The sequence below is a fragment of the Lissotriton vulgaris genome, chromosome 2_1 (assembly GCF_964263255.1).
Source record: "Lissotriton vulgaris chromosome 2_1, aLisVul1.2, whole genome shotgun sequence".
Lineage (NCBI taxonomy): Eukaryota > Metazoa > Chordata > Amphibia > Caudata > Salamandridae > Lissotriton > Lissotriton vulgaris.
In genome coordinates this window covers 1,323,902,479-1,323,923,713 of record NC_141687.1, presented here as the reverse complement: position 1 = coordinate 1,323,923,713, position 21,235 = coordinate 1,323,902,479, and the positions used below count along the sequence as shown (strand labels likewise).

At 42.9% G+C, this 21,235-nt stretch overlaps 1 protein-coding gene across 6 annotated transcripts in view; it reads right to left on the bottom strand.

Annotated features, from left to right (window-relative positions):
* The window catches only part of KALRN (kalirin RhoGEF kinase), a 1,626,736-nt gene that overhangs the window by 1,513,623 nt on the left and 91,878 nt on the right, over positions 1–21,235 (bottom strand). The window lies entirely within an intron of this gene.

Genomic DNA, 21,235 nt, shown 5'->3' with positions numbered 1-21,235 from the left:
AATGATGGATGCAGGATGGGTGGATGAATGAATGATGGATGCAGGATGGATGCAGGGTGGATGGATGGGTGCATGAACGAATGAATGATGGATGCAGGATGGATGGATGGATGCATGAATGGATGCAGGAATGGATGCAGGAATGGATGATGGATGGGTGGATGGATGGGTGGATGGATGGGTGGATGGATGATGGATGGATGCTGGATGGGTGGATGGTGGATGGGTGGATGGGTGGATGGATGGATGGATGGGTGGATGAATGAATGATGGATGCAGGATGGATGGTGGATGGATGGATGGGTGCATGAATGAATGATGGATGCAGGATGGATGGATGGGTGGACACATGAATGGATGCAGGAATGGATGCAGGATGGATGGTGGAAGGGTGGAAGGGTGGAAGGGTGGAAGGGTGGAAGGGTGGATGGGTGGATGGGTGGATGGATGGATGCATGAATGAATGAATGATGGATGGATGCAGGATGGATGGGTGGATGCATGAATGAATGATGGATGCAGGATGGATGGGTGAATGCATGAATGAATGATGGATGCTGGATGGATGCAGAATTGGTGGATGGATGGGTGGGTGGGTGGGTGGATGGATGGATGGATGGGTGGATGCATGAATGATGTATGGATGGATGCAAGGTGGTTCGGGCTCGCTCGCTGTGCTCGCTCGCTGCGGTGCAATATGCAAATTAGTTTACGCCCCCACCACTTTCAAATGTCACCAGCCGCCCCTGCCAGCAACCATGTATCACCGTACACCTATTAAAGACACAAGTTAGCCCACAAGTGCGGCAAAGACAGAGCCTTCACTTAGCCCTCAGGGTTGACTTTTCGAGATATTGTCCCAGGTATCCTACATCTTCAATCAAGCACAACCAGTGAGTGACAGCAGTTGTCATCCGCCTGGAGCCAAGGAAATAAAACACAGAACAGCCGCTGCGAAGCACGAGGACCCCCATTCAGGCAAAACACTACAAACATCTGTGTAAAAGAAGCCCCTCTTGGCCCCTCATCGCATTCTGCAAAGGGCCCCACCCTCCAAGGTGACCCTAATTTAGCCCAAAACCTATCCCATCTGTGAGATGGCTGATTCTGGGGCGGGGTACGGTGAGGCTGGGTCTCACTTCGGGGTCTGCCACTGCCTAGATATCCTTTAGACTTGCTGAACCCCCTCTCTTCGTGAAAGCTGTAAGTAGAGTCTGGAACCCCAAACAAGTGCAGGTTTCCAGAACACGCAGCTCCATGGGCGGAAGATGGCCCAGGGAGATGGAGAACAGCCCCCGCCTTTGTGTGCTCACAGTCCCAGGGCAAGCACGCGGTCTGGGAGCGACCCGGGCGCCGTACAACTGTAAATGTTTTACGAGAGCCAGGCACATGTGAGCCGCAGCTGGCCGTTTTTATGAACAAAACACGCTTCCTTCTTTTTTTAATGTTCACGTTTCCAGAGAAAGTTTGCCAATTGTGTAAATACCTGAACTCGACCTCACCTCGCACACTGCACAGTTTATGCCTAAAGCCTAGCTGCGGCGCAAAAGGGGAGCTGCACCTTTTACACTGTATAAGGGTGCTCTTAAAAAATGGGAACAGTGCAATGCTAATGTGTGGCAGATGGCGCTTCTGCTATGTAGACGCGAAATTGGATCAAAGGAAGAGAAGTGAAAATGCGAAGGTTTATTGTGAAAAATGTGCAATGTCAAAAATTGTAGAGAAACAATAAAACATTTTTTAAGAATCGGGAAACAAGTCTTGGTTTTGTGTATGCTATGAAAATGGCAACTTTTTAAAATTATTGGCGATATTCTTCTTAAAACCAATCACAGCATGGCCCACGGTTTTCAAACGTGAATGAATATTGCCTGCCGTGTCTTGCACTGTGCTACTGGTAGACTTGGATTTATAATGGGGAAAACAAAACTACAACTATCCGAAAGCAAACAAACAAAAAATACACATCTGAAGAAACTACTCACACCAGACCTTGGACAACTTGCGATCTAGGTTGTCCACCTGACACAGGGATATTCAAGATAAACATAAGCTCGTCCACGAATAAATCAGGAAAAAGGAACTGACACATCTCAAACTGGAGTTATGAATATAGTGAGAGGTGGACCAACTTATGAAATAGGCGTACAAACTAACAGCAGAAAACTCATGCAATACTTCGCAAACTGAGAAATTCACAGATTTCTCCCTACTTTGGAACCATAGTCTCATCACCTCCTGAGATCAGTTCCTCACCCCATTCCTCATTACACATGGCAATACGATCAAATAAAGAGGGGAGAAGGAAGCACATTTACACACTCACAGGGCGGAGATACATACATGTTTCATTAGAGAAATGTCTTTCACAAGTATTTATCTAATTATTAGTCTTAATTTACATTCAGTCTTCAGTTTTATATAATTTGTGTCATGGAAGTGTGTAATCATTGTAAACATTCAGAGACGATTACAAAAAATATTTGGTGGTGTAAGAGTTCCAGAATGGTATGTGAAGGAAAAATTAGGTCAGATATCTGGGGATCATAATCAACTTGCCACAATAAGCCTTTTCCACTGGGATTATCACGACAAAGAATACACCCGTCCAACTTAGCATAGAGAACAAATATTTTGAGCATGTTAACGCAAGGAAGACCTGGTCCCATGTATTGTTATTGACTTTCCTAGGCTACTCCAACCACAAATCCATAGGCATCCCCATAAAACTATCCCAGAAAAGAAGGCCATTTAGTCTTCGTCATAAAAAAAAACAATTGCTGTGCAGTATTACATTTGCTCCCAATGGGGCACAGGGAAACCATCAAGAAGCTGCAGAAGGCCTACTGGTTGACAAAGTAGGTGGCAAGTCAAGAAAGATCCTAGACCAGACCCAAACAAAGGTATCTTACAACCATGAAATTGCCTGAGGCTGGTGGCTTGGATGTCAATCAGCAATAAATACAGTGTGATACACCACCATGCAAGTGCCTCTCACAGTAGACATGTAAACCACTTGAGTACGGTCCATTTAACTAACTGATCACCTTTGTATGTTTGCGCTGTACGCCATTGACAATTCATTGGTCAATTACACTAGTGAATGAAACATTGTTTTAATGGCCATCCCCCTTTGATAGCTCCACAGTTTCTTTAACACTGGAGAGAAGCCTCCTACACAGGTATGTTTTGAGGTTCGGCTGTGTCTACTGGCCGAAACAGGAAGGTTCACGACCTAACCTTGCTAAAATCACTTATCAGCCCCACTGCATAACCTTTAATTTGTATAATATGATGGGTCACTCCGAAACATGTAGCCACGAAATAAATGACTGTGCTTAAGAGGGTACTTCCAGCCAGCCCTGCCAACTGCTCTTGTAGTTTTGTTTTTCCCATTATAAATATGGGCCACAGCTTCTGGGGAAAACATAACAGCCAGACCTATCTGACTGTTGGCTAAGCATCTTAGATGGCTCACAGGTGACCCTCAGGACATGTGGCCTCTCACCATCTATGCTGCAAAACCAAATACTCTTTCATTATGATACAACGTTTATCCTTTAGTCATAAGCTTTCATTTTCAAGAAGAACCGATGTACATCACGCATAGTAAACAAACCACTATATCTTACGTCAGGTTTAGTTAACTCGCAAAGCCAGGGACCGAAGCCGCAGTAGGTGTAACAGCCGGGTGAGATCTGAAATCGAGACCACATAACCGCTTATTTCGGACCTGTGAGAATCACAAAGCCCCCATAATTTGGACGGAGCCTGGCAACGCAGAGACAAATTTATCTGTTACACACACGAGGAGAAGCTACTCTTCCCTCGCTACACAGATAGGGTAGGGACTTCCCATCTTTTATTTCCCCACACATAGAAGGGGGTTCTTTTCCAGCCCTGAAGAAAGTCCTGGACCTTTACGGCCCTTTGTGGACTGAAACATGTGGGCACCAGGGTCTTAGGACCATAAAAATCCAATAAAGACCCGTTTTTTTTAGAATTTTATTGACCCAGCCAGACCTAAGAATAAAGGGAAACCAGGGGTCTGACTGGTCTTTTAATCTTTAAGCCCCCCTTCCTTCATCTATTCTAAGAGCTACCCAATACTGTGGTTGAGCCCAACCCGACTTTTAGGGGTCGGGGTGACCCGATGATGAAGCATGACACCACTAGGGTGTGTGAGGGTAATTAAAAAGAAATAGTGTTTTTTTCCTCCTAGACAGACAGACATGATTAGCATGGCCCTTCTGCCTTGAGCGATTGATCGTATAATCTTTACTACCACTCATGGTGGAGTCTTCCTTAACATTGCAGATTACACACCCCCAGACATTCTGTCTTGGTGTAATTCTATTGGACTATTTTTTGTGAAATTTAGTTAACGGGAAGTCACTGTGCACCACCTTCTGCGGTTTTGATACTGATCCTATGGGACAGAGGTGTCGCTTCTAATGAACAAGCCGCCAGAATAATTGATCCCACTTATCACTATATTTTACAGAGATCTGTGCCGAAAGTCCTTACAGGAGAAAAACACAAAAATCAATAGTCTGAACGAAGGAAGAAAATAGATGAGATTTATTAGCATTGACTAAAAACAGTTCGAGGCGCTTCATGCTAAATGGGTGATTTCATAGGTAATTGCAACACACTGCAGACAATGATGCACACTACAGGCCGAATGATCAATCTTTCGCAGGAGAGATTTAAAAAAATATAAAATAAATACTGGATGCTTGCCTTTTCTCAAAAGTTGTCTATGTATTTAAGTGTGCGCACACGATTTTAGAATGAGCGGCAATAGAGGCTGTACTCAGGCTAAAGTCAACGCAATGTCTTCTAGTGCACACTGGGTGCACGCCCACCAAACAGCATCTTCATGGTTCATCAAAAATGCTTAGAGAAGCCATCTGATGCACCGATCTAAGGCTCTTGTATACAGCAGACTGCACAGACAGCGCAGTGAAGAGCACCAAGAATTACAGTATTCACAATTCGTGTGCACGCCCACCAAACAGCATCTTCATGGTTCATCAAAAATGCTTAGAGAAGCCATCTGATGCACCGATCTAAGGCTCTTGTATACAGCAGACTGCACAGACAGCGCAGTGAAGAGCACCAAGAATTACAGTATTCACAATTCGTGTGCATGAAGGGGTGTCATGTGTCGAAAATATAATTTTCGAATAAAATAAATGTAAAGTGAAAATGTTATTAAAACTGCAATTTTTCCCAATCCTTCACATATGTATGTATATAGTATGTATGTATTAACTAAACGCAGATTTACGTAAAGGGGTTGCCTTTTCATTGTACTTGAACACAAAGCTCTTACTCGCATAATGTGTGCAATGTGTACATTATGCATGTTTTGCACATAAATGTATGTTAATTCGCAAACAAATTTTAAGAATAGGCGGAAATTTCATTTCCACTTTCTTATGCTTGTTTCCCAAACCTGTATTAACAGGCTCACCTATTTGTCTCTCAGAAAAGGGACACAGAAAAGGATTGGTGGCCTTATCTCAAAGGACCTCTAGGTGCAAGCTTTCAAACGACAGCGTCCTGAACAATGCCAGCTTACTGTGGGATCTCGCTTAGCCGAAGCAGTAACAAGCATGGGCAAAGCCAAAATATATATTTTTTTCTTCTTTGCTTTATAGTAGTGTAGTAGTGGGGGTGTACAGTAAGTGTAGAATCTATGGGTTTTTGAAATAATTGAGGCAATAGAGAGAATTCTGTGGCAACAGCCTATTAAGATCAACGGTTACTTCATTTACATTGTTGTTTATACAGTCACTTGTGATTTAAATAATTGAAAGGTAGATCATTTGTAAATAAAATACACGCAATACTGAAAGCAGCCCCTGCTAGAATATAGTAAGTTCCTAGCACCCAGTGTTGCTTAAAGCCAATTGGCTTACGTAAGGAAACGTAATGGAATGAATTACTCAGATATGGTACAACTAGAAACATTTCTAAAAAATCATCAAGCAAAACATCGATGTGCAATACTCCTCTGGTAGACTACTATCAATGTCCATAATGTATAGGACTTTCTTATTCTGGTTGCTGTCCCTCCCATATTTACATTACATACAAAACAGTACTTCTCTGGCGAACATGGTCACGTGTCTAGACACAGGACATGCATTAGTGCACACAATGTAACGAAATGTAAACAAGCAGCACAAATCCTTCGCCAATGACAAGTCAGAATTGAAAACAAGCAGCAGCATAACCAAGCCAATCAGCACAGTGCGGAGCTCTGGAAAGTATTTGGAAGCTTCATTAGCTCCTGTGGTTTCATTACCTTGCTGCTCTACAATTATTTAGTTTCAGCGCCACTTGCAAGCCAACGAATAGAGCCGCTTGATTGCCGACCCTGCACAAGCACACCAGTACCTGCTTTTAGGTTCATCGGCCTACAGTCATCAGAAACACACATGACTAACGTGCTGCTGAATTTTAACATCCGTGATTCTCTTCCACTGAGGGACAGTTGTGGCACACAAACTCAACGCACCACACTCTACGCATAGAACTCACGCCAGTCAAGCGCACCTCTCATGACATGATGCAACAATTCACTACAGCTCCACAATGGGTCCCACCAACAATCGGACATGAAGCAGTTTTTAACAAGACACCAGAACTGCTGAAAATGTCAAAAACAAATTACAGTTAAGCCATTCCCAGGTCAGAGTTAAAAAATACAACTTTTTGAAGCATGATAAGTAGTATGTAATAGCAGCAGTGCAACGAAAGACAATGTAATACACACAGAGCTGCCTGTGGAGGCTTTAAGTAATTGTGACATCGTGCTCAGCACTATAACACGCTTGACAGCTTTCAATACCAGTCATAGGTGTCTTGCGGACAGAGCCCTATGATGCTGCACAGATGCCTTGCGCGCACCAACGGCATCATTAAGACGCCAAGCGACTTCGAGATGGACATGGATGAAAACATGGCGGAAGAGCTTGTGATAAATTGAATGGGATACGAAATATTTAACAACAGTGGTACTTAGGAACCCTTGAAAAGAAACCTTGAGCTGACCCTTTAATATGAGGTCCGCAGTGGTTCTTAAAGGAGACTAAACGTGCTATTGTTATGATCATTCAAAATATCCCTCTTGGGGTACCTTAAACAAAACCAGTTTAGCTTTTAAAAGATGGTCCAAAAAATTAGTGAGTGGCAAATGAGTGATTGCAATAGACAAACGTCACGAGGGAGAGGGTGGTTCTCGCTTGTATTTAAAAGGTGCAATTGGCAGGTTAGGCACCACTATCTACAACAGACCCCCATTGCACGGCGACTGTACTAGCGTGCAGCCATCTCTTATGACAGTCAGTCCTGGTGGGAACCACTGGCAGTTAGCTGGCACAGACTTGTTGAGCGGAAATTGAAGATTCAGACACGAGTGAGAGTTAGTCAAAAAGCGAACACTTGTGTGATAAAAAAAGTCCCTGAGCCAGTAGCTATAATGGGACAAATGGAAGGCTACACATAATGGGGTTCTGCCCCATTGTAGGAAACAACAAAAAACGAAAAAGGAGGATTTTTAAAGGACACTGAAATGAACAAATAAAAAGCAGTGGGCGGGCTCTAAGCACACAGAGTGAAAACAGCATGTCTTGAAGAGACAGCAAATGTGCTGCCTAGGCTCGCATTAAACGTGGTGATGTAAGGGCCTCTTGCTGTGGATGGTATTCTCCTGGCAGGGTTTATGGAGGGTGCTTGAATATGAAAAGCACCTGCAAGAAAATGCCTAGAGACGGTGTTATCAGGGAGTTTCCATTCAACATTACATGTGGGCATGTGCAATAATATCACAGTAAACGTCTGCCCAAACACCCACAATGGAAGTACCAACCTAAATATATAGTAATGCCAGTATTTCAAAAGCATTTGAAGGATACCTCCAAACTATTTTTTAAATGTCAAATTCGTGTGTGAAAACTTATTTGAAATTTTTTATACGGTCCACATATATCCTTCAGCACTAAATAAAAGAGGTTATTTTATGCTATGCTACATCAGGTTATGTTCCGTTAGTTGTTTGTATAAAACTTTAGTAGAATCCTCCAGGTTCTGAAAATAACAGTTAGCAATCATAAACATTCTATATTGTTTGTAATCTGGATGCCAGGTGTTGAAATGATGTTTATTTTTTTTTATATATTTTATTGGTTTTTACCTCAATCAGACCTGTGTGTCGGCATGCTTGGGGGTCACTGAGGCCATAGGAGATGTAAACTATGGTTTTATAGCCTGTCCCCTTCAAGTCACTGATATCTCAGAAACAACACAGAAAGTTAAATGGGAGCATCAATTGTTAGCAAGCCTTTCAATAGTTGAAAAAAATTCCCGGTGAGGCACCAGTTCTGAAGGTGCCAGACTCCCAAACAAGTGACGCTTAACAAGGGATTAGAGCCATCCTATAGTACCTCAACTCACTGCCTTTTGTTAGTTTGCAGTGGCCAACTAGAGTAAACCTGGGTGGTGATTGATAAGCAATGCTTTGAAACCATGTGGGCATTGAAAAGGTATATTTCCTACCTCTTTGAGAATACCTCAACCTTCCGCCATAATACTTGTTATAACAACAGTCACCGCAATACATAAACATGACCCTGGCCCCCAACTTGCAACTACCCAACCTTTGTGATGCTAACTCCACATCTTCCTCAGGATGGTGGGCTAAGCCACAACCACAAAATGCTATACTCCAAGAGGGACTACTACAACACTCCTTTCAAAAGAATTGTAAAGCCTTAATGATGGAGGGTTCATGGGCTGAAACCAAGGAAGATGAATTTGCAATGAGTAGTTGGGCGTAGTAAATACAAACAAACTTAAGGCGGAACTTCAGGAATGGCAGATGAAGCTCCTCATCACCAGGTAGCACACCAACACAAAATTCCCTTTATTGATTTTCAAGAAGAGCAAGTTACCTTTCTAAAATAGCTGCTGGTCGGATATGAAAAGATTAGCATCCAAGTGTCAAAAGTGTACTAGCAGGCCTTCCAGTCCATAATGTCAGAGTGGGAATGATAAAAGGCAGTAGAGAATAAATACGACATTGGAGTTACAGATGAACCATTTCACCAGTTTAGGAAAAAATGAGACAATGTTACAGATTAGGGAAAACATAAATAGGAATTAATGTGATCATATGCGAGTGAGCTCCATTTTCCAAGAATGAAACATTCTGTAGCAGTGGAAAGAGTTTTTGTATACTTTAGTTTCTATGGCAGGGTTTCCTAATGTTTGTGGTGAGTGAATACTAAATCTGTTCATACAGAAGATCAAGAGAAGAGCCCGGTTATCTCCGCTTCGGTGGTGGCAAGGAAGCACTTGGTAGAGAATGCTCTTCTGGAGAGATGTACGATTGGGTATTGTTAACTAGGTCATTTTCAACTTTAAAACAAAAGAATTTCCCACTTGAGACCATCCCAATATTTCACCTCCTAACCATCCTTTTGAATGCCCTTGTAATTGCTGTAAGCACTGTTGAGACTGCTTGGAGGTGGATGCTTGTATCCCTACAAAGTTGGATTTTCTGGAAAGTTCCTTGAAGGGTTCTTCAAACTCCCTCGTTCCTTTCTATCTCATTAACATTTGAGAGTCACTCCTATGTATCATCCAACATCCTTCTGTTGCCTTCTTCCTAATGGTATTGTCATGTAGGTTACACATCAAGCTTTGTCACAGATGTTCCACACAAGCCTTACAACATACAATATTGATATTTCATGCTAAAAAGAACTAATGAACATGATAAAGTCAAGGCTAAGGAGGTTCATACTTAAACCTATATATAGAAAAGTTTCTCAAAACTAGAATGCTAGCAAATTCTGAAAGGTACATACAATACGAAAAGGATGCTGCTGACAAAAGCCCCTTTCTTTGAAGTACCAGCATTTTTTCTCACTTGCACAAAATCAATGTATGAAACTTGGATAGCAGACAAATTCTCTTGTGCTGCTGAGGCAAACAGTGAAACCTGGGAAAGACTGAAAAAACCTCTTATCTGATATGAATTCAACCTTGTCTGAAACATTATCACAATTCTTATCTGAACTGAGGCCGCAACAATTTCTTTGACACTCTCCGTGGGATGTTTTTGAACAAAACCGCTATAGGAAATGCCAGTTTTCTTAGAGGTTTTGCAAACTATAAAGTTACAAGCATGCTTCAGGCTAGGATGATTGACAAGGGTCTACCACAGCCCCACTACAGGCCATATATTTCATAATAACTATTCATGCAGCTGTTATGGGGGGAAGATTAAGTCTAAGTGGAACTCTAACACAATGCTCTTTTCATAGGCCCCGCTGGACTCCCAGTGACCACGAACAATGCACACTATATTCACAGCTCTCAGTGGTCTCCAGCGGCTGCTGTTCCATGCTGACCCTAATAATTTTACAACCTGTACAAGACCTCTGATGGAACGTTAGAACTATGCACATGGAATTAACATTTCTATTTTGCTATATTTATGATTTACTGCTGCTTGAGGGTAAATGAAGAGGCACCTTATAACCTTCAGCAAGGTTCATGGATGGGGTTATAGATGAAACATTGCCTCCATAGATAGACAGATACAGTACACTCCACTTTTACAGCTGAGCACACAAACCGCGTTGCGTGTAAGAACACACATTTCTTTAAGGTGTGTGTAATCATAATGTTCACCAGCAGAGGAGGAAGGCTAGTATTAGAAACTGAGGGAGGCCACTGAGTAACCATGCTCTTTGAGGTTCGGACACAGAGCAGGCTTTTCTGCCACTGAGCCTCAGTCAGCCTGTGTAAATAGTATCTCATTTGGATGATTCTATAGGAAGAAATGGAGGCTTGTGCGACTCTTCAAAGTTCTAACATCTATGTTTCCGCTACTTAGGACCAAAGCTTCTGCTGCCTAGGCATTGACCTAAATTGTCAGAAAGGAAATGTTAAGACTTCTAAAAATTGAACATATTCCAAAAGTGTAGCCATCAATGCGAATTATTTTCTCACCCTTAAATTAAGTTGTTTTTTTCCCATTCTTTGAAAATGATAGATGAAACATCTCTCATCATTTTCGACTACATCAGTCTATAGATTACCAAAGAAGACCACTGATAACATGTAGTGGTCAGGAATTTTAAAAAAACTTCCAATGCCCAATTGCTGCGGTGTCCAACGCAGGTCTAGGGTGTCCAGATCCATGCCATCTTTTCAGATTTTCTGCATATAAATTGTACAGAGAATGAATCTAGATAACTTAGTCCAGCATTACATCAGGTGCTGTAAAGTTGTAATTACATCACTGGCAGAGGTGACAAAGGTGCAGTCCACCAGCTCTGGTGAGACGTGTATCACAAGTGTCACTGAAACACTGGACTAAAACAATTCACCAACTGTTTCTCATTTTAAAACGTTATACAACTGAAACGTGTGGAACAATTGTTTTCACCGCACATTTTTCCATTTTCAGACCAATTCCAGATAACCGTGAAGCTGACCTTGCAATAATCTCTACAACTCTGCTAGAAAGCTCTTTTCTATTTTCAATCTCCCAAATCTCTGACTGCTCATGCGTTCAATTAATGTCCTAATACCTTTGCCCCACATGGGTCAAAATACTCTCGATTATCCGAAGTGGATTAAGAAAACTACCAGTCTTTGCCACGAATTCAAATTAATGATTGGGGCCTTGGTCGTCTCCATCAACAGCCTCGCCACTTGCACGGATGCTCTTTTTATAAACTGTGTGAACTTTGACTCATTTTGTACCACTGAACACTGCACAGCAATATAAAGTTTCTGCTTGTTAAAGGGAATCAGTAGAATTCCAGCATTGACCACCTCAAGAATAGTAATAGGAAAAAATGCTTCAATTACACTTTTGGCCTCTCAAACTAAATGACATTCCTTTGTAAATATAAATGCTAACGTTTGTATGAATGTTACAGACTGAACCGCTGTTATATATAGACCCAGGTTCAATATTAGTTTACAGTGTGCAGTAGGCTTTTATCCCTTCGCTGCAAGTTGCCACGGAAGAATGTACTTTTCTTCTATTGCTCACAACCTGTAATGATAGAAAGTAATTTTGTGCCATGAATATCCTTACCGAATTTCTATGGCTGTCGAAGGGAATTGTGGCGGGGTATGATGTGTTTAAAATAGCAAAGTCGAACCACAGTATGAAGGGACTCTAAAAGAAATTGACTCCAGGAGAGTTAAAGCATCAAGCTGTGTAGAACTTAAGACCAGCTGAACTCTCTGTCCAGACGAGGTCAAGGACACGACAGGTTCAGGCACATGTTCCTGACAAGATGAAAAGTCGACTGACACATGGACATTACAGATGTCATATTTGATGCGGATGAGAAAGGTCACAAATAAGTATGGTCCATTCCTAAATGCTCCGTTTCTCCACTGCCCCAGGCAGAGCCCAGATTTATAAGACACGTGGCGTCACAAGCTTGGTAAAGGCTATATGAAGGGCAATGATTTAGAACACATACTAAGAATATTTGCTGAGATGCCTAGAGTCGGGACAACTGAATGTATACGCCAATATAGGACCGCGTTTTTGGGAGTAGAATGGTTAAATTATGTGGTACAGAAAAGCCTTATGTGACACATACCGTCCAAACATATGCAAAGTAAGTTACATTTCCGCAGCTGGGCGTATCAGAGCATATTTATTTTATTCTACTTTCAGCCATGATGCACGGCTGCCAGGCTTCTTAACATGGGGGACAACACAGACATAGTTAAAAAGAAAAAAAAAGCACTATGACACAGCCAGCACTAGCCACATCATACTGCGCTTTTTTTTTTACTGCGCGTGGTGGGAACAGCAACAAAGAGGGAGGGCGTATGGGGCAACAACAATGGAGAGTGTGGGTGAAAAGTACTATGACAAGGCCAACACTGGTCGTGTCATAGCGCTTTGGTTATTGTGGCATGGAGGCATGAGGCAGCAGGGAGGGAAGAGGGCTGGAGAAGGGGAGGGACAGCAACAGCATAAACAGCAGGTGGAGAAAGTGGGGCAGCAACATCACCAACAGTGGATGGGATAGGAGAACGATGGAAGGGAGAGCAACAACACGGATGAAGAGGGTGCAAGACGGGAAACATCATTTACCACGAAGGCATTACCACTAGTCACGTTTACCACATGACACTTACCACGCAGGGTGCCTTCCACGCAGGGTGCCTTCCACGCAGGGTACCTTCCACGACGTCTTTACCACGGGCTAGGGGGGAGACGTGGTATTCCTTCAAGTCGATCTGCGTGGGCATGGGGGGGCAGAGGGAGGGGGGGGGGGCTCGGATGGGGGCTGGGGGGGTCTCCCCCCCCAAAAATAACAAGCAGGTTACTTTAACAAAAAAACGAACATAAATTTAAAAGAAAGAGGAAAGAGCCTCCCCCAAAGACGTGCCGTGTACGTCAAAAAAGCAGTCCTTTTTTAGGTTTCGCTGGGGGACAGAGCTGTTAGGCTCCTCCTCCAGAGAAATCTATTGAGTACAGTAAGGCACTCTGGAACACGCCCCCCGTCCCATTGGCTAGCTCCATAAATGGAGCCTAGCCATTGGACGAGGGGCCTGTCCATCAATGCCGGACCAGACACGGGGGCGTTCCCGAGATTCTTTGGCTTTTGCCGACGTCACGCCACGCCGGGAACGCCCCCGAGTCTGTTCCGGCATTGCCGGCACCTCCCTTGCTGCTCGGGACGGGTCTCCTTATTTGTTCCTAGCTGCCCCTCTCCCGCCTCCCTCGTCCTCTCCCGCCCCCCTCCCGCCGTTCGTGTACTCTCCCGCCTCCCTCGTCCTCTCCCGCCCCCCTCCCGCCGTTCGTGTACTCTCCCGCCCCCCTCGTTCTCTCCTGCGCTTGTTCCTGGCGCCCGTCTTCTGCTCCGGCCGGCCGTCGTCAGCTCTCTCCTCCCCCTTTCCCGCCCCCTCCCGCTTCTCTCTGATTACGCCCTTAATTACATCGGTCACATCACTTTGAGAGACGTCCCCCCCAGATTTTTCAACGCACTTTAAAGCCCTGCGTAAGCTACATCCCCTCTCAATTCGGCCTCCCCGCCAAGTAGTGTGAATTAACAAGCTTCCTAACTTCATGTCAGTTTATAGGCAAAGGTACAGTCCCTTCCGCTGCCATGGAAACCAGCCGCAGCATTGCCCGTCACGTGACATTACAACGACCGGAGTTCTCGAGCACGGGGCCAGGCTGCTTCTGCGTCTCGGCGCATGCGAGCTGTAAGCTCTTCGCATATCTTTTGCGTAACCGACTAGCTATTGGCGCCATTAGGGTGCGAGGAGCGAGCCCGTGGTGCGGAGACCAGCCGACAAGCAAAGATGTCGCGGTATGGCGGACGCTACCAGGGCGGTACGTAACAATTAGAAGGTTGTCCTGTGGTGGTGTACATGAGAATGTGAAGTGCAGCGCGGTTGACAGTTTCCTACACGCACTAGAAACTCGCCGTTCTGTGTAAAAGTGATCAGCTGTAGGGGTTTGTGCGTTTTTAGCGGGGATAGGAAACACATCACATAACATTTCCTTATTGTAAGAGGTTCCTAAAGATCTGTTCGACTCTTCTTCATGCACAGCTCTGGAGCTTTATAGCTGACGAACGGCTCGTTCCTCTTTCCGGAACGGGAACGCGTAGTTAGTTTTGATACTCCGACGTCGCGCACCTCTGAAAACCCCAACCTAGAGTCGACTGGGTTAATCTACCGGACTATAACGTGAAATGGCTGCGCTCCGAGCGCCCGCTGGCTGTGACGCAGTCGCTAAAAATGGTTGCCGGTCGCATTGCAGGAGCAGGTGTCGGATTTTCAGATGGTTGCGTATGTGTTTGTTACAAATGCGCGTGAAGTCACCAGAATCTAAGGCGCTTATTTACAACCCCCTTGCGTCACTGGTGCGCCGCTTATAATATGGAAAACAATCACGTACCGGTGGCGCAAGCTTGTAAATAAACTCCTAAAGGTCTCTTCTAGAACCACCGGTCTGTTTATACCACCCGGAAGTCGTTCTATTTCAATGTTCCCCTGGGGCATCTCGACTAAGACTTGTTGAAAAAACATCAAAATAATATAGAACGGTCAACTGAGTAATGTAGTTGTCTAACCCAGACCCAAGCTGCCGACTTTGAAACTTGGGGTCGGACCCAGGTTCGATTCTCGGCGTGGGCTCTACTTCGTGATTCAGGGGAAACTAAAAACGAACGTGTCCTTGTTTAACGTAACTGGGGATCGTGTAAGCGCTCCAATAACCACGGGTCGAGTTCGTGCAATATACAACTGCAATAAGTGTGCCTTCACCGTATGCTCTGCAAGTATGGAGAGTGAAAGGCCATGTCGTAACGATCGCATATGTCAACTTAAATATGACGTATGGAAGTTGGTTAGGAACTCTCTTGTTTGTTGGTAAAAGTACACATATGAAAGACCGAGGCCTCACGAGCATCAGTTACATACAGGTCAGCCTGGTTTAAATGTCATGGGCCACATCAGCACAGACCCTGCTGCGGATGTAGGTGATAGACATTGTCCGAGGGAAGAACTTTACAATCCTCCTTTGAAATCGACATATTTTGCACTACGTATGCGGCAAAGCCAGATCTAATCATGTATCAGTGGTCGTTGAAATACGTGGCATTTGTGGCTCTGGGTGTGTGTGTGTGGCTCTGTGTGTGGCTCTCTCTGTGTGTGGCTCTCTCTGTGTGTGGCTCTCTCTGTGTGTGGCTCTCTCTGTGTGTGGCTCCGTGTGTGTGTGGCTCCTTTTGTGGCTCTCTCTGTGTGTGGGTTTGTGTGTGGCTCTGTGTGTGTGTGTGTTGGGGGGGCTCTGTTGGTGTGTGTGGGTCTGTGTGTGTCTGTATGTGTCTGTATGTGTGTCTTTGTGTGGCATTTGCCAGAGATTAAACTATTGGCATTGTAAATGACAATGCCATTTATTTATCTGTTGTGAAGACCAACACATAAATACAAATTTTGTCATTTACAGTGCCAATAGCTCAAACTTTTCAAAAGGCGAAACCATTGCATTGTAAATGCTTGTTTATTTTGGTATACGTGTTTTGACGCTTGTTTCAAAGGAGGATGGAAGTAAGGGCTCGTGGAGAAAGACGTGCAGGCGAGACGTTTCTACGTGTAGTAAAATGCTACGTTGTAAATACCAGCGTGGTAAAGCCACTTGCGAGGTAAAATTCGCGTGGTAAAGCCATGCGTGGTAACTGAAATCGTGGTATAATCATATATTCGCGCAAGACAAGCAACAACATGGACAGAGGGTGGGGTAAGCAACAACAAAACCGGAGTCAAGTAACACGGAGGGGGAAACGACATGGAGAGAGAGAAGAGTGGGAGTCAGAAGGAACACAGCGACATGTAGATGAGGGAGACTGCTGTAAAAGACACGCGCTTTAGTAGAGTGCTTTGTAAAAAGTAGTGCCCGATTAAGGAAGCAGTGGAAGGACAAGTAATTGGGCCATGTTCCAGGGGAGGGAGAAACAAGAAGCAGATGTGAATGCCACACATGCCAGCTAATGAAAAGCAAGCAAATGAGAGTGACAATGAAGCCAATCAATGGTAGGCAAGGGGCAACCTCGAGGGCCTCATGTAAATAAACGAAAGATCTTGCAAGCAACAGAGCATGCACTCTCAGGCAAGACCCAAGGCCTGCACAGGTCCTTGTATGTGAATGTTTCACTAAAGGGCACTTCAACAGGGAAAACATTTGATCTTACAAAACAAATGCAACATATCTGGGCGTCCTCCGAGTTCTGAATGCCCTCTTCTAAAGCAGGTGTTCCGATAACATTTTAAGTTGAGGTAAATATGAATCATCTACAATAGCGAACCCAGACATACAAAGAGCTGATACTTGGTGTTCCACACATAAATGAAGGTGTCTAATTTAACATATTCTAACTCACTTCTGTGCCTCACTCAAATGGTTAACAGGATTTTATAAAAAACAAATCAATCATTCGTACAACCAGTTTTAACGTATCATGTTGTTGCCTGACAAAAAGAAGATAAAGGCATTTCCACATAAGAAGCAAGCACCTTACTTGGGAAATTAACACACAGCTCTCAAGCTTCTTGGGTGAATCAATATGTAACTCATCCCGTTCAATGATTTGCCTCCAGGGCTTGTAGTCTGTTTTTATTTCATTATACAGTCAGCCTCCGAATGCAAATAATAAACCTTCACAGGCAACCTATGCACACATGGACCTGGGAGTGCGGCTCCGTTAAGTAAAAAATGTACACTATTAACGACTCCTATCTCTTCAAACTCTTAATATAGCAAACAAAAATTTAATCAGGGAATACAACTTCAGTAGAATATTCGGAACTGCAATGCACTGTACTAACAGCATTTTCGATTTACTTCTGGTGAGTTTAAGCAAGACCTTTTTTACTTTACTAAAATTGGTGCATTGCGCAAAAGTTAATTATTAAACATAGGGAATTTTCTTTGGCTGCGAAGTCGCATAACGACTACTCAGTGCAGAAAACTTCATAGGGAAGAAAATCAAATATAAAAAGGTACCGTACCAACTGGAAGACCTAATGATCATCCGCACATTACATACACTTCTCAGTCGAAGTCAACCAAGAGCCTTTTGGCCCAGTAACTCAGACCACTGGAGGAGCTCTCCGCAGGGTGACAAAGTCTGTCCATGTCACTAAGGACACTTTTACCAGTCCATGACTTTTGAGTGACTGCCTAATAGGCCTTCGACGTGCTGTAGTCCTGCTTTGATTCCACTGAACTAATTAGAATATTATCCCTGAAATCAATGATCTGTAGGTGAAAAGATCAGTACTTGAGACTGTGTTTAATGATAAGGAGATGTGATAACGCTAGCCGCTAGGTCTGCAAATTTTCACTACACAAAGCTTTGATGTATCCTAACAGAGCCAAATCTGGCCAGTTGGAGAAGGACTCTGCAGACCAATGGCAGGCATTTCTTAAATGATGTTGAGCACTGGTGAATTATAATAGTAACTTATTATGTACTTTGACTGGATCACTGACTCAATATCAGAATGAGAAATATAGTGTGGACAGAATATTGTGTCAAAAATATAGAAGACCAAAATATTGAGAAGGTAAGTGCAAATAGGTAAGTATAGCTTTTTTATTCTTAACTCCATATCTAAGTACCTTGAAGATATGAATATATACATATAGATATAAATATATACATATAGATATATACACACACATATATATATACACATATATCTCTAGATAGTCAAGGTACAAATATATATTAAAACTTGACTTACCTATAGAAACTTACCTTCACAATATTTTTGTCCTCGAAATTCTTGACACAATATTTTGTCCCACTGTATTTCTGGTTCCAATATTCTATGTAAACTCAGCTTTGATTTGCTAAAGCGAAAATGTGGGCATTCTTCTGTGAAAAGGTGCAGACCAACAACTTGGGTTGTACCATAATTTTAGGGGGAGAACGCCTAGATGAATGAATGACAGAATCTCATAAAGCACACTGCTACTCAACAAGAGTGTCCCAGCACTAGAGGTTAACCCATGACAGGACCCAGAGGGCACGGTGATGAAGATTGGGGCTAGATGATAACAAAATATGGGTTTTTACAAAAAATCATTTCAAGAAATCCAGCACATTAGGCTCACTTAAGAACTCTTACAACACAAACTAGTAACAAACTATGTCTAACCGCAAGCAATTTAAGATCCACCATTTAACCTTAAATTATCCTTTATCTCCTCTTAGCGTAAGTGTCTGTATTGATCACTTCCAATTTACTAGATCCATTATTTTTTTACTTTGGCATAACGCAAGCTAACACTCACCATCAGGAATCTCCAAAGTCCAATCCACATTTGTATGTACTTCCGCTCAGGCTAAGGTTGTTATTGACAGGTCATGCAAAAGGCAAGGAGTGTCCACATCCAAGGAAGCCTTTGTAGCTGGACGCTGCAAGCATTATTGAAAAGATCCTGGTGGGATGAAGGTACTATAATAAGAACCTAAATTCCTTACGCACATTATCTGTTACAGAGGCTCTACATGCAGTTTTACAGTCAGGATCCTCTCTTCTTACTTTAGCTACTGAGACCTCTGCAAATCGGCTAAAAATGAGAAACTGGGAGCATTGCAGGAGTCCAAAAAAGTCTGAAATGTAGCGAGGCAAGGAGTGTGCTCTAAAGTTTGACTCGAGAAAACATGTTTGCCAATAAATAATTCACTGTCTTGCCATCTTTGATCAGTACATGAAAACCAAAAACCCAAACAAACGAGACCACAGAAGCAGCACATACCATCTCTGTGGGAAAGAGCGGAAAACCTCTATTTATGGAAATGTATTTCCAGACATCCATGACTTTGATTCAAAAGACGTGGCTATGATAAAACTTCTCCAGAAACTATCTCCTGAGTTACTTTGCTGAAACGATAATGTATGCCGAAAAATCTCTTGCAGGGAAGATCTGAAAAATGTACTGCATGATAGCAGAATTGAAATTAAGACCTAGTTTTTGCTTTCACACTTTCTATTCCAGAAACATTTATTCTTTGGTTATTTGCCCTGGATAGAAGATTCTTTAGTTTGAAAAGTTCAATTCTTGGAAGTCCTCATCATAATCATTTCAGAGGCAGGGAGGGCTTTCCACGACTGACATATTGGTGCTTTAAAATTTTGGCTAATAAATAACTAGACATCGGCAAGACTATGAATTTTAGAACAATGAACAAAAATGACAAATTCTGAAATACTGATCTTCAAAGAAGGATCCAACGCTTCAATTAAGTCATGTGTTCACTTTATGCATGATGCCCAGGAAAATGTAAAAACATACTATAACAAATATGAAGTTCAAGCCTGCAATATGCATTACGCTTTGTAGTTGTGACATACTGAGCAGGGAATATTGCACCTTATTTCATAGCTAAAATACTGAGGACAAAAATATTGAAAGGTGCATATAGGAAAATATAGATTGGCTAATCTTAACTATGTTCCTATGCACCTTCAATATATATATATAGGAGTTCTGAATAGAAAATGTATAGGACACCGCTCAGTATTTTTGCCCTCAGTCTTTTGGCTATAATATTAAGATGCTGTGATATTCCCTACTCAGTATTCGAGTATAACACCTGCTTAAATATCTCGCCCATCTTCGGAGCCTATGGATTAGTCATAACCTGGCTGTTGTTGACTCTCTTCCAATGCAAAAGCCCTATCCGGCTTCTGATTTTCTCTCAGTGCTGAAAAACAGAAGATTGATAGATTATGTGCCATGAGATATCCAACTAATGACTTCCATTTTTTTACATGGAGCTTATTTACTCCCAAAATTCTTCTAATGGAACCATTTGATTTCCAAAACATACGACTTCCACTAGCAAAAAGGTAACAAACTGTGGAAGTTCTAAACCAATACAATATGATAGCATTTTCCTTTGGAAGCAAGGAGCAGCATTATATGGAGACACATGTTTCATTAATTGTTTTTGTTTCAGCCCACTCATTTGGTACCACTTCTGACACTTAACATCTACGTATTACAGTCTTGTAAGACATGGTTATCACTGTTGCTGCCCTGCATCTATTTCTGCTTTTCTACTGGGCTGCTTGGTGTAGGTTCTCATCTACTGGGCCAACCTGATCATGAACACTGTGTAGATTAAGCTGGAGGACTTTAGTGTGCTGGCACTGGACTCCTTATAAAGAAGATACCCGGGATTTACTTTCTGAACAAAGGATGTGTCATACGTAGGGCTGTCCACCCTCTAACTCTCCTCAATTTAATTGTTGCTGAATTGGGAGACTCGGCAGGCACTGCACATCACCTGATGCCCACTTAAGAGCCCTAGTTTATCCCTTTTCTTTCTCATTTGGCTATACACAAGCTTAATTTGTGCAACAACAAAAAACTTTTTTGTGTGGATTAGAGCCTCGGTATTTAGCAGTTGATTGTGTATCAGAACAGCATTCCTGGTCTTCTAGGTTAAACACCATACTCATTACTTCAGTAACTGTTCTATTGGTAATAGTCATGCAGCCCCATTTCAATAGCCTAAATTTAAAAATGGCTGCCCACTTTGCAGGATTAGTGTCCTTTTGTAAAGAATGAACAGGCTCAGAGCCCCGCCAGCAACAGACAGCACTGCAAGAATACCTCAGCTCAATAGAAATTCCTGATCCACTCGGC